The sequence below is a fragment of the Anomalospiza imberbis genome, chromosome 5 (assembly GCF_031753505.1).
Source record: "Anomalospiza imberbis isolate Cuckoo-Finch-1a 21T00152 chromosome 5, ASM3175350v1, whole genome shotgun sequence".
In the NCBI taxonomy this organism is placed as follows: Eukaryota; Metazoa; Chordata; class Aves; order Passeriformes; family Viduidae; genus Anomalospiza; species Anomalospiza imberbis.
This window is the reverse complement of record NC_089685.1, coordinates 59,741,305-59,753,805: the sequence shown is the minus strand read 5'-3', so window position 1 is coordinate 59,753,805 and position 12,501 is coordinate 59,741,305.

Genomic DNA, 12,501 nt, shown 5'->3' with positions numbered 1-12,501 from the left:
AATTTATCCAAAAAAAACCCAATACAAAAGCAAAAAAAAAAACCCAAAAAAACCCCAAAACAAAACAAAAAAACCCAACTTCTTCAACAAAAACCTTTTGATCCATTTGAGGCACTACCTTCATTATAATTCGTGGAGGAATGACTGAGTATTTGGACAAAGCACAAGAGACCAAAGATGAATAGTCTGTGCTCTGTAGACAACCTTGCTGAGCTGACATTTGTTGCCAGTAAGGGTTGCACTGAGATAATTTTCCAATAAGGTAAAATTAATCTGTTTCACTCCCCATGAATGTAAAAAAATAAGAGCATGGCTATCATTCCTTAAGTCACTTGTCTTCTGCTGAAGGTTCACCTTTGCATTGTTGTAACTGTTACAGAAGACCACATCCAGTGTTGTAGTGCAGCTTGTAAAGTTCCTCTAGAACAGCCTGCCTGACATGCAGCTGTTGACTCCTGGTGTTTCTTTTGTAGACTTAACCTGCTCCAGAAAGGGACAGTCACTTCAACCAAGGACAGACTTTGCTCATTTGCTCCCAGATGCTCCATCCTGCTGCACAAGGTAATGTGACACGATTTCATTACATGGCCTCATATACTCAACACAGCTTTAAACTGTCAGACTCAAAATACACTCAAATGGATCTACTTGTTCTTCACATAACTCCTTTGGGTAATTGTGAAAGTGTGCTCAGTCTGTAGGAGTGGGCACCATGACACAAAGGACTTCAAAGAGTGATTCTAGCAAGTAGAAGGTGTCAAGATAGGAGGTGGCTTGGCTTACAAAACAGTCAGAGAAAGGAGATGAGCACTGCAGCAAAACTGGATTCAGTTACAGAAAATACTCCAAATGACACACTTGACATTAGCTTCATTGTGAACTCAACTTGAAGTTTATGGAGGGAAATTTTTTAGCCATGCTGTATTGAAGGACAGAAAAAATGACCTGAGATGATACAGATGATCTCTACTACTTTCTAAAAAAAAAAAAACCCCAAATCTATTTTTCTAATGTAATCTGAGGACCACTTAGTTATACATAAGATGTAGTGGTTGATACTGTCACAACAGACTTCCCTCATTTTGGTAGATATAATGGGTTGGATTGCCAGATTTCCAGTCAAGCCAAACAGCATCAAACCATTCCCTGGGAAAAGTTCAAATGCAAATGGTCATACTCTGTCAGCTGTGACTCATTGCATCAAGTCCAGTGACTAAGAAGGTCAAGAACAATTAATTCAGAGACAAAGGTACCAGCGCTTTCAGTTCTGCTGCCGCACTTCAGAACCATGCTCAGAATAAAACTTGAGAACTCATTTCATCGTCTTCTCTTCCTGAGCTTTGAGGTCAACATTGTTTCTCTGAATGTGAGCCAAGCACTCTGAGGTGAGCTACAGAGGACAGTAGCTGCCTGACAGCTGCTCACAAGGACTTTTATTTTGCCTTCCCTCTTTCTTTGACCAGAATTTCCATGATTGGTCATGGAAACCTCCCTGCAACACTGCCAAGGCAAGCTGCCCATAGATGAAGACCTTAGTGATATCTAATTTCCCAGCTGAGAATTTTCCCACCTGGCATATGCAGCAAAGGAATGGTTACTCAGCCGTTTCGTTACCAGCACGCCACCGGACTTCACCGCGGTCAAAGCACGATGTTTAACAAACTGACATTCGATGATTTGAAGTGCGTTTTGTCAGAAAATTCCTCCCCGGCCCAGTGGGAAGGCTGGGCCGCCGGGAGCCGCAGAAGCACTGCGAGCCTTGTGGCCGAGGGCTGCCCCTGGAGCCACCGTGTTTGCACAGCTGCAGTGCCCTGGCTCGGGCGTGTGAGGGATGGGAGCCGCAGTCCAGGGGACGCTTTCACCCCGCTGCCGGGAGTCATGCCTGCCGCTGGAATAGTGGGAAGCGCTTTCCCGGCGTTTCAACTCCCCCACCCTCCAAATAATCCAGTTCCTCAGAATTCTGCATTTTGTGCCGGAATTCGCATTTTGGTGGCACCCCGGGGGCGGATGCAGCCAGCTCTGGGCACAGGCGGGGCCCCTGGCGCGGACATGGCGCGGGGCCGTCACTGAGGGGGAGCCGCCACGAGATGGCGCCCTGGCGCCTCGCGCCCCCGCCGAGGCGGGCGGGTGATATTTCCTCCTTTTCTTTTTTTTTTTTTTTTTTTTTTTTTTTTTTTTTTTTTTTTTTCCCTTTTCATTTGTTGTTCTTCTTGTTGTTGCTGGTTTGTTTTTTTTGTCTGGCTCCTTGCACCCCCTTCCCCATCGTCTCCCCCAGACAGCCTGGGGAGCTGTGCGGAGCTGTGGGCGAGGATGGAGGCGGCTGTGCAGCGCAGAGCGGCGGTGGGATCCCGCTGCCAGCCGTGCTGGAGGAGTGTGAGGGATGCTCCCTGGATAGCCTCCGGCGGGGAAAGCGTGCTGGCCCATCCCTTAGCTGCTCCCACACACATCCCCAGCCTCTCTGACACACAGCTTGGCTTAAATCCATATTGAGCGTGGTGTAGGAGAATTCAATCTCCCCTCTCATCCTTCCAGCCTCTGGCACCCACTTGCATGCCCACCTGCCCCACTGGCCTCTCCTGCGTATTTTGGTTGCCCTGTACCAAAGGCTCAGGCGTTTGCAGGTGGGGGACAATGAAATGTGAGAGGGTGGAAATCCTGATGAAACCCAGTGTCAAACCAGCTGGACAACTCCAGCCCAGCACTCTGGCAAAACATGCTTTTCCAGGAGGCTTTTCGGTTCCTGGAGGACTGGGAAGGATGGGAACCCTCCTCTCAATCAAAGCCCAGCATTTACTGAAGAGTGGTGAATCTGTGGAGACTCTGGTTGCAGGATTGAACCTTTGAACATGGATAAGCCCAGAAGAAAGATGTGGCACCGAGAAATCACGCCTGCCTGACATGATCCTGCTCTAAGCAGCTTCTCCTTCCTTTCTCCATTTTTCCCGTTGTCTTCACCAACTCCAAAAAATGGTTTTCCATGAGGCTGTAGGGATCTCTGCTGGGCAGAATTATCTGTTCTGTGAACTCTCATTCTTTTTTCCCCCATTACAGGTCATTTGTTTGATTGTTGGATGCACTTCATCGGGGGTGTAAACTAGATCATTGCACTAACCTAATCTTAAAACTTTTTACTTCTCTTGATTGTCCTTAAGAGCACTCAAAAACTCACAGGGTCTGCTTAGTGTTGGATCTTCTGAGCTCTGCAGCTTCCCTTAAAAACAGATCTTAGGTCTATTGAATTACAATGGCATGAAAGTCTTTGAGACAAAAGATGGAGTGGAAAATGTGATAGCTGTTCTGCAATTAAAAAAACAAACATAAATAGCAGATTCTGTTCTTTCTATATTGGGGGCTCAGTATGTAGCAATTTACAAACTCAGTTAAAAATAAACTAACCCCAAACTGATTAACATGAAAAGTCAATTAAAAAATAGAAAGAAAGCAAGCAAGCTTCTAAACTGTAGGAAACAAAGTGATTTTTGGAAGCATCTTTTCCCTTAATTGGACATCTATTTCTAGATGGAGTCATTTGTGCACGGAATCCATCTGTATGGCTTTTGTTTGGCAGTGAAATGATCAGTTTCTGAAAGTGTGAACGTCATGTGGAGAACCCCATCCATGCCTTGAAAAGGACTCCTGCCCAGGCAGGGCTTTGTTGGCAGTGTCAGAGGGTGCAGAATCAAGCTGTGTTGTAATCCCTAATTGTATGTACCTTTTAATGGTACCGGTGGCTTCGTGGGTTGTAGTTGGTGCCCCAAGAAGGGGGTGGAAGTCCATGTGCCAGGTTAGTCCAGGATCAGCTGCTTTTATGAGAGGCCAGAGGAGGTGGTTCTGGGTGTAGGCAAGACAGGCACAGGGCAGCCCTGCTCCTGCAGCTCCCCTCACCTCTGCCAGGGCTGTTGAAGCTGGCTGGGGCTCCTGACAGAGTTTGGCCAGGGGCTGATGACTAATGCTGGGATGTGCAGCTACTGCTCCAAGTACTCTCTTTCCCCTGAATGACTGCAGGAGCATCTGTCCCTACCCTTAAGAGGTCTCTCCCAGCCCTCCGTTTCCTTTTACGTCCTCTCCCCTTAAGGCTTCCTTTCTCACATCCAAATTTACCTGTCCAGGCTCCTCATCCCGCAGATGTCAAAGCTCATGACGCTGCAATGATATGGCTCTTTTAAAAGCCCCGTCCAACCCCATTGCAAACCTCCCCTATTCAGATCTCACTGCCATCAGTGGAAGTGGTGGGGGCTCACTGTTGTTTGACTTTGGGGTATTAGGGCTCCCCTGAACCCTTTTGCAAGCATTCCTAAGCCTCACAGTACCTATTTCAGCAATATTGACAGCCTAGTTTTGCAGAAGGTGGAACCCATGCCATACAGGTAAGTCTCTGTCCCACTCCAGACAAGTCCTGCCTCCAAATGCACTGAATAACCACAATGCAACACAGATATTTCTGTCACACCCTAGTCTGAGGTATAATTCCTGTTCTTCATTTGTAACCAGATAAAATTTAAGACCCCTTCTTTCAACTCCATAACATCCAAATTAACCCTTCACAGGATGTGTACACAGCTCCAATTCCCAGGCATGCTCAAGCGTTGGGGAGATTCCAGTTCAGTTTTTTGCAGCTCCACACCATTTCTATCTACTGCATGTCACCTCTTCTTTGGCCAACATTTAGCAAAAGACTTCTCCATCAAGCTTCCAAGATGTTGGCTGTCAACATGCAGACATGAAAACCAACCTCCCACTTCTCTCCTTCTTCCTTCCTTACCTCTCTACCATACTATAGAGTCCTTTGGGCTCCTGCCATGTGGAAATAATTCCATAAAAACAATCTAGCAGTCTCTGGTAGATGGGTATGGATGACCTGCTTTCACAGAGTCCCTCCACAAGTAGTGCAGTTTCCTGGTATATCCCTCACCTCTTCACCCTGTGCTGTTTTACTACCAAGGCACCACACAGTGGTCCTAAAAACCAACCTACCTTCTCTCTTCTCCTCCTTAAACTAGACAGTTTATTTTTTTTACAATAAATAGAAGCAGCCATGAAGCCATGAGTCCTTCAAGGAAAAGATGTGTTCCTCTCCTCCTCCCTCCACCTACATGGCATGAATCTTCGGCTGTATTTCACAAGTTTGATTTGAAGTAAGCTTCTTGCCGTTGGCAGAATCTGCCTCCGCGCCCTCTCTGCTCATTCAGTGAGTGACACTAATCAGTGGTGTGGGAGGTAAGGACAATACCAACTACCAAGGTGATTGACAAGCCTCACTCAGAAGGTACATGTACCCCAAAAGTTATGTGAGGGTGAAATAGGGTGGATCAATCCATCTCTTTGTATCATTGCCCATTGCAGGCACAGTTTTTCATTTAAATTAATAGTTCACTGAGAGGAGAAGAAGAAACAAAGCAGGTTTCCCCCCAGAAAAGCCCTATTTGTTAAAGATTTTAGAGTATTTTTTTTTTCTCCTGTTAAATGAGAAAATGCCTCCATGTTAATCACAATATGGAATCTACATGAAAAATCAGACCCTGCTGGGCAGGAAAAGATCCTCTGAATTATCTCAGTGGGAGAGCTGGCACTAATTTACTGCTGTTGTGCTCCAAGTACTTCTGATGCAAAAGATGAATGGAGCTGAAAGTTTGTAGCTTAACTTGCATATACATTTAGGCTTTTTGAATAGCATCAGCTGGGCAATTTAAATTGGCATGAGACCTTTGACTTGTGGTTAGAGTCAGTAACCTTGCCCTGTGTGACTTGCCCTCACACCTCATTTCTTTTCTAGCAATCTTCCTTTCCTCCTCCCCACTACATATATTTTTTTGCTACTCCAGAGCCCTAGACGTAGAAATGTACTGCTGTTTCTCTGCTGCACCTTCCAAAAAGGTGAGTTTCATGCCTATTGTAGTTTATTCTCATGAGTTTACCAATGAGCCATTTAATAAACAGAGAGATGATGGAAGCAGCCACAGCTCTCTTTGTCACAGTGATGTGAAGGATGATGTTTCACACTATAAGCAGGTTGCATGAGAGATATTTCCATACCCTGTAGCCTTTTCTACCGTGCTCCTTGAACAATACTGTAGGCTACAGCTGTACTAGAAAAATAAATGTAGAAACTTTCTCTGTCACTGAAACCAACTAGAATGGAAAGGTCTGCATTTACTTACATTAAACGTCATTATCCTCCAGAAGAGGGTGGCTGTCTGCAAACTCCTTATGAAAAATTGTTCCTGGACTGGGCTAAATCATAGACTGTTTAAAGACATTGTCTGCTAGGACCCCTCCTTGGTCTGGGTCAAAAAGTGACAGGGAATGTACTATAATTTAAGAGTGGGTGATTCAGTTCTGGAATCTGGGAACACAACCTGACACCATTGAATTTTTAATACAGTCATGACCAAGATGTCTCTTGCTTCTGAGCATTTGATTTTGTAAATTCTGTAACACAGCTTCCACCTTAAAGCCCTTTCTTCTGTGTGAGGGTGAGAGGTGACAGTGGACCAGACAAGAAGGGAAGATGGAGGCAGAATAAATCCTGATGGAGCAGAGCAAAAAGGAACATCAAGTGGGAATCTCCCATACAGTGTCTTCCTCTCTGCGGGGCAGAGGCTTTGTGTCACTCCACTTCCTAGCAGAACACTGGAGACCGTAATTGTCCAGGTGGGAAACTGTCCCAGCTTTCTTCTGGGTGGCTTCTGTTTTGTAGTGTCCCTTTGCCTGAATGTGCATTTGCTGTTTCTGTGACGAGGCAAGGACTCTGAAGCTGTGGTTCCCTGGCTGTGGCTGGGGAAAGCAGTCAAGACTTCTAGCCAAGGATGAGACCTATACTTCCAACAGGTAAGTTGTCTTTTTAACCACTGTTCACCTTCTCAAGTTTTATGGTCACATATAAAAGATCAAATTTTTGGGGTATTAGTTTCCAGTGTTTTTGTTTAGCATTTAGGATCAACACCTCCAGCTTTTCGGGCTTGCATCAGATTACATGCTAGTATGGGCTCACCCTGGCAACATGTTCTCACAGCCTAATTGGAGGCACAGACTTTTGGAATACCTTGCATGGGCTTGTGCATTCATATCAACCCAGCAAGTCATAGGCCATTGCTGCCCAGCTACTACTGCTGGCCTGATGTCAAACCCCAGATCCCAGGAATAGCAGTACTACTCAGTTAAAGGGGACATCTGACATACACACACCCTTAGACATCCTTTTACTCATCTGAGTTTGCTTCCTGACGTTTCCTTTTTCCCTCTGAATGATTTCTGTTGGAGTAAAATGAAAGGTTTGGCTTTTGGGTTTTTTTTTGTTTTTTTTTTCCTGTCTCCTTCTGGAAAGAGAGTGAAGCCTGCAGACGGCCAGAACCCGAGCTCAGGAGCGCAGTGCTGGAATGCCTCTCCTGGGTCAGGGTGTCCATTTCCTGACTGCAACATCCTATCATGTCACACAAGGTCCTTCATAATGCGTCAAACTTATCTTTAAAAATAGTCAGGCTCTTGCCTCTGGCCTCTGGAACACAGGCAGAAAATGAAACTTTTGAAACTGTCCCAAAGAGACATTTCCTGTCCACAGGACAGTCTTCATCCTGTGACAGCCCCATCTGCTTATTTTTTCCCATGTTTTGCCCACTTTTTTTGTGTTTTCTCTTCTCTGCCCCTTCCAGGCTTCTGGAAGTAAATTGTCTTTAACTGTGTTGGGGTAACCTGAAGATTGACTCTTGTCACCCTTGGCCTGACCTTTTTTGACATACTCAATTCCTGGCAAAGAGGCGGGCAGTACATCCCACCACAGAGCAGTTTCTGGCTTAATGCCCATATTCAGTTGGAATCATGTCAAGGCATGAGCCTCTGACGTTTCCTGTCACAGCAGACAACTGGGGGACCAGATATCATGTGTCAGGCCTTTGTGAGGTAGCTGCCTTGCTGGCATGGTCTCAAAGACTGGTTCATCCCTAAACTTGCCCTGCAAGCTTGTTAGGGTTGCTCCAACATAGTCTGGTCCCTCTGAGGCTACTGACCCTAAACTCTGGGCTCAGCTGTACTTTTCTGTAAGTACCCCAGAACCAAACTGTTTGAACACAACACTGTTTGTCAAGTGAGTCTTGCATAACCACCCTGGTGTAGCGCTGCGAGGCTTCCAAAGTGCCCTCACTTGACTTCTCACTTCTGAAGTTAAAGCCATTTTGGCTGGCTGTACACTTATTTCTGGGATGGTCTGGGGCTGTGCCATATCACAAGTCCCTTTTTAGGGTATTATCACAAGTTTCATTTCTCTGCAGACCAAAACAGTTTTGGCTGGTGTGGGACACAGACAAGATAAGCACTGTGGCCTGGAATTTCAGAAAGATTCCTGTGATCTAGGCTGTTTACCATATAGTTTCTAATTATTTGCCTGGCATCAATGTTGACTTGTGTGAAGCAAGACAGGACAGGGGAAAACCCTCAGTTCTGGCAGTAATTTGTTGCTCTCTGTGTGACATGGCATGAAATGGCATCTGATGGATTTCTGAGATGGAGAACAACATATTACAGAGAACAGTCACTGTGCCATGGTGGCTGAGGAGAAGCCTTTGGCTCCTCAGCCACCACCCCAGACATGCCAAAAGGCTGTGGAAACTGCATCTGTGGAGACTCTGGTTGCAGGCTTGAAGATACATCAAGGTCATGGACTAGAAGCCATCAAGAAGGCAAAAATTGGGATAGAATAAAAGAGTACAGGACCTTCCTAGTTAAGAACAATGGCAGACACAAACAGAGAACTAATTTAAAGATAGTTTTATCACTCACTTGCTAATGATATTCTACTGTGTTGGGGTCCTGGAGCATCCCACATACCTCTAGTCAAAACAAAACTGGCTGCTTTATATGATATTGCTTCATATTCTCCTATAGCCATTGAAGTAAAAGGTAGAGGTAGGGAATACAGAGCCAGCCAAATGTAGGTGGGAGCACAGATTATGCTTGGAGTTTCACCCTCCGTTTCCCTTTAATACCTGGTTGACAAAACATACCATGGGAAAAATTGCAACTGAAACATTCCACTTGGGAATACACTCCTTTTATCAGTTCTTTTAAGAAACAGAAATCTTCTCTCTTTTTTTTTAAATTTGTTTTTCTAATGTTAATGAATGGCAAAGCAGAAGGGCCTCTCAGACAGTTCTTGTTTTACTAAGAAAACCTTCACTATTAAAGCACCTCTCAGGCAAAGTCACTTATTTTTTCACTTTTCTTTTTAATGGAAATTTGTTTAAGAACAATATTTCCTCCCCATAAATCTCAGTCCTTAAATGTTCCTTCTTAACTCAACCAATTTGGATGAAGTTTGAAAAAGTGCTGAAGTCAGCCTAAGCTCATTTCATTTTTTAAAGTCGATTCAGAGTCTGAAGTTTCATGGAAAATCATCAAAACTCAAGGCTCCTCAATTAATGAGGTGCTTTCAGACATTTTCTTTTTTGGCAGAATTCTTGTCTGAAAAGAGAAAATTCATTGGGGAAGATGTGAAATCCCAAGAAGGGATAGAAAACATCTGTAAGGCCTTGAACCAAGGGTGTTCATTTCTTACACATCTGCTCACTGTCTAGCAGAGCACAGTGTCCTGCTGCCACCTGGGCTCTCTCCATTGGCTGGATTCTTTTTCATTTGTGAGGGTTTTAGCATGCAAGGACAGCCCTTTCTCCAATGATCATCTTGTGGAGGGAGGAAACAAAGTTTTAGGGTACTGTGAACAGTTTTGCCAGAGCCTGTGCCAGAGATATTCCTCTCTGGGAGATCAAAGTGAAATAAAAGCTCTTGCTACAGCTCTACAAAGGAGTCATTGAGGAGTCTTTGTGCTTTTTCACTACTTTCAGATTTAAATTCTGTAGGTAGCTAAAGATGTCTGTTCTATCAACTTGTATTTCAAAAGTGGGTACATACCCTGCTCATAGCAGTATATGATGCATTTCTTTCTCCTGAGATCTATGGGAGATCCCAGATTGTGGGCAGGAGAGGGGCAGACATTCCTTGAGATGTCATCCGGTCACCAAAGGAAAGGGCAGTGAAGAGGCCTTTGCCATGACTTGGCAATGCCAGCATGGCTGCCTCACTTCCTGCCCTGGTTCAGATTTCACGATAGCCTGGTGTAAGAGAGCTTCTCTGCCTGTGTCAGGACACAGTCCAGAGCTAGGTCTGAACAACCACGGGCCACAGCTGGCTTGGGGCTGGCACAACAACTGGACTACAACATACCACAAAGATGCTCTGTTTGCCTAAGAGAAGTCTTCTTGGCAAGGACAGCTGGGAAACGCTGGGAGGAACCAGTGCAAGAGTAATAAAGATTTTACCCATCCCATGAGCTCTTTAGAAGCAGTGTATAATCCTTATACCTGCTTTCTCTGTTCCAGTAAGACCACCTGAAGGAAGAGCATTACTAAGTCACATTAGGTCTTGGTGCTGCTACTGCCACAATATAGTAGTTCTGAGGTCTCTACTGAAATAATTAGCTCTCAGAGGTTAACCAGGAAAGTGGTGAGTTAATATTACTTCTTCTCACTTAAGGCTGAAGATAAGATACTGGTAGGAAACAGGTAGAAGCCATCATAGGATGTAAGACATGCTGTGGAGTACAGGAGATCATGAGTAGGATTCTGCCCTTGTGTTTGCATACACTGGCATTTCCTATTTGTTCTGCATTTATATATTGTCTGGAATAATGGGGTCCTGGTCTGTGGGCAGGACTCCACAATACAAATAAATAGCACTATGGCTGATGGCAGACCTTGTGTAACTGCCCCAAAGTTGACAAAAGTTGCAAGCAGTCTGAGTCAGTGCCATTGTGTAAGGAGATAATTTCTGCCTTGACAGCGTTGTGGCCAGCTAGAATTGTTCTCTCTGATAATTGGCAATCTGGATTTTTCCCAGATGGCAGCATCTCATAAAGAGTATCTGAGAAGAGCTCTGCTCCTCTCTTTAATAAGGCTCCACAAGAGAGCTTTTCATCCCTGTCACCCCTTATCCATTGCCTCAGGCAAGTCTCCTCTCAATTTGCAGAACAAGTCATTGCTCTGTGTTTATTTTTCCTTTTTTATTTTATTTCTTTTTAGAAACTTCTATTTATTACCTTGGCAATGAGCCACCCAGCAAGGAACAAACTGTTTTGTGACAGAAAAGATGACACATTCTGCCCTGGACCAGCCAAAAGCACTGCCACTGATCTTACCCATGCCATCATCTAACCCCTCAGGTTGTGTTTAGCAAGGCTGTATTTTCCTGAGACACGTTTTTTTCCAGCAGAGAGAGAGTGAGAGAAGATGGTATGCTGTGCATCCACCCAAGGGTCCCTGAGCTAAAACCTTTCCACACTCCTGCTTAGCACACAGATAGGTAGTGGTTGAGGGACAGGGGCTTGCCAGTGTGTTATTATAATCCTGTAGCTTTTAGGACTTTCCAGCTCAGCAGATGCTGAAGAGAACAAGCCTGTAGGTAGAGCAGAAATCAGGGATTATGCAGAGTGTAATTGCTCTCCTGTGTAGCTGGCACTGCAGCAGCTCAGCTCCTGATTGAGGTGATGTTTGTTTCCGGTCTGCCTCTTCACCTTTTAACGTGTTTATCCATCACTCGGGTACCCAAGTGCCTCACAATCCTCTCTCAGCTATCCCATGAGTGCTATTTGCCTTCTCTCAGAGATGGGAATCCAAGACACTGATTTATGTAAAGGATGTGGAAACTGCTAGAACTCTTCCTAGGGGTGGTTAGGTCTCTGACCTGAAGAACAAGGCAGAAACCAATGTTACCTAACACACAGTTATTTTACCAGCTTGAGCTTACTTTAACTCTGAAACTCCTGAAAGCTTTGTAAAGACATTGAAGAACTAGTTGGGATCTGTCACAGTCCTGATGCTAGTGGGTTCTGAAATGCAAGATGCAGCTCCACTGCTGGAAATGTGTTTCTTGTGGTTTGGTGTGGCTTTAGTAACCAGTGGAACAAAAAGACCACAAGTCCGAGTGTAATAGAATTGTCCAGTTTTCCAGATGAGGTCCTAATATGTGAAGGAATTGTTTATTGGAATTGTTCATCACCACCCCTTCATTGGCCACAACTCTGGAAACTGTAGGAGTTTTTTGTTTTGCTTCTTTTTAACCTCAAAATATGGACTCAAGACATTGTTATGAAGAAGTGAAATATTCAATGTTTTTATGCGTGAATTAGTGTTCTATACTAACTGCTGAAAGCCAAATGCTTGTGAGAGGACACTCTTGAATAAATACAGTCCATCTGAAATGCCTCTAGGTCAGAGTAATGTGAGGACACGTACTCAAGTTGGATTATTTTTCCTTTATGTTATTTTACTTTGCTACATGATGTCCTGAAACACAGTGGCCTCATTCGTCCTTGTGTTCATGTTTAATCTGAACAGATAATCTTAGTTAACCAGCCCAGTTAAAGCACAGGACCCATTTGCATTAATGAGTCATCAAATACTTCTGAAAAATAAACAAATGCACAAAAAGCTGTTCATGGACTAGTCACCAAAGGAG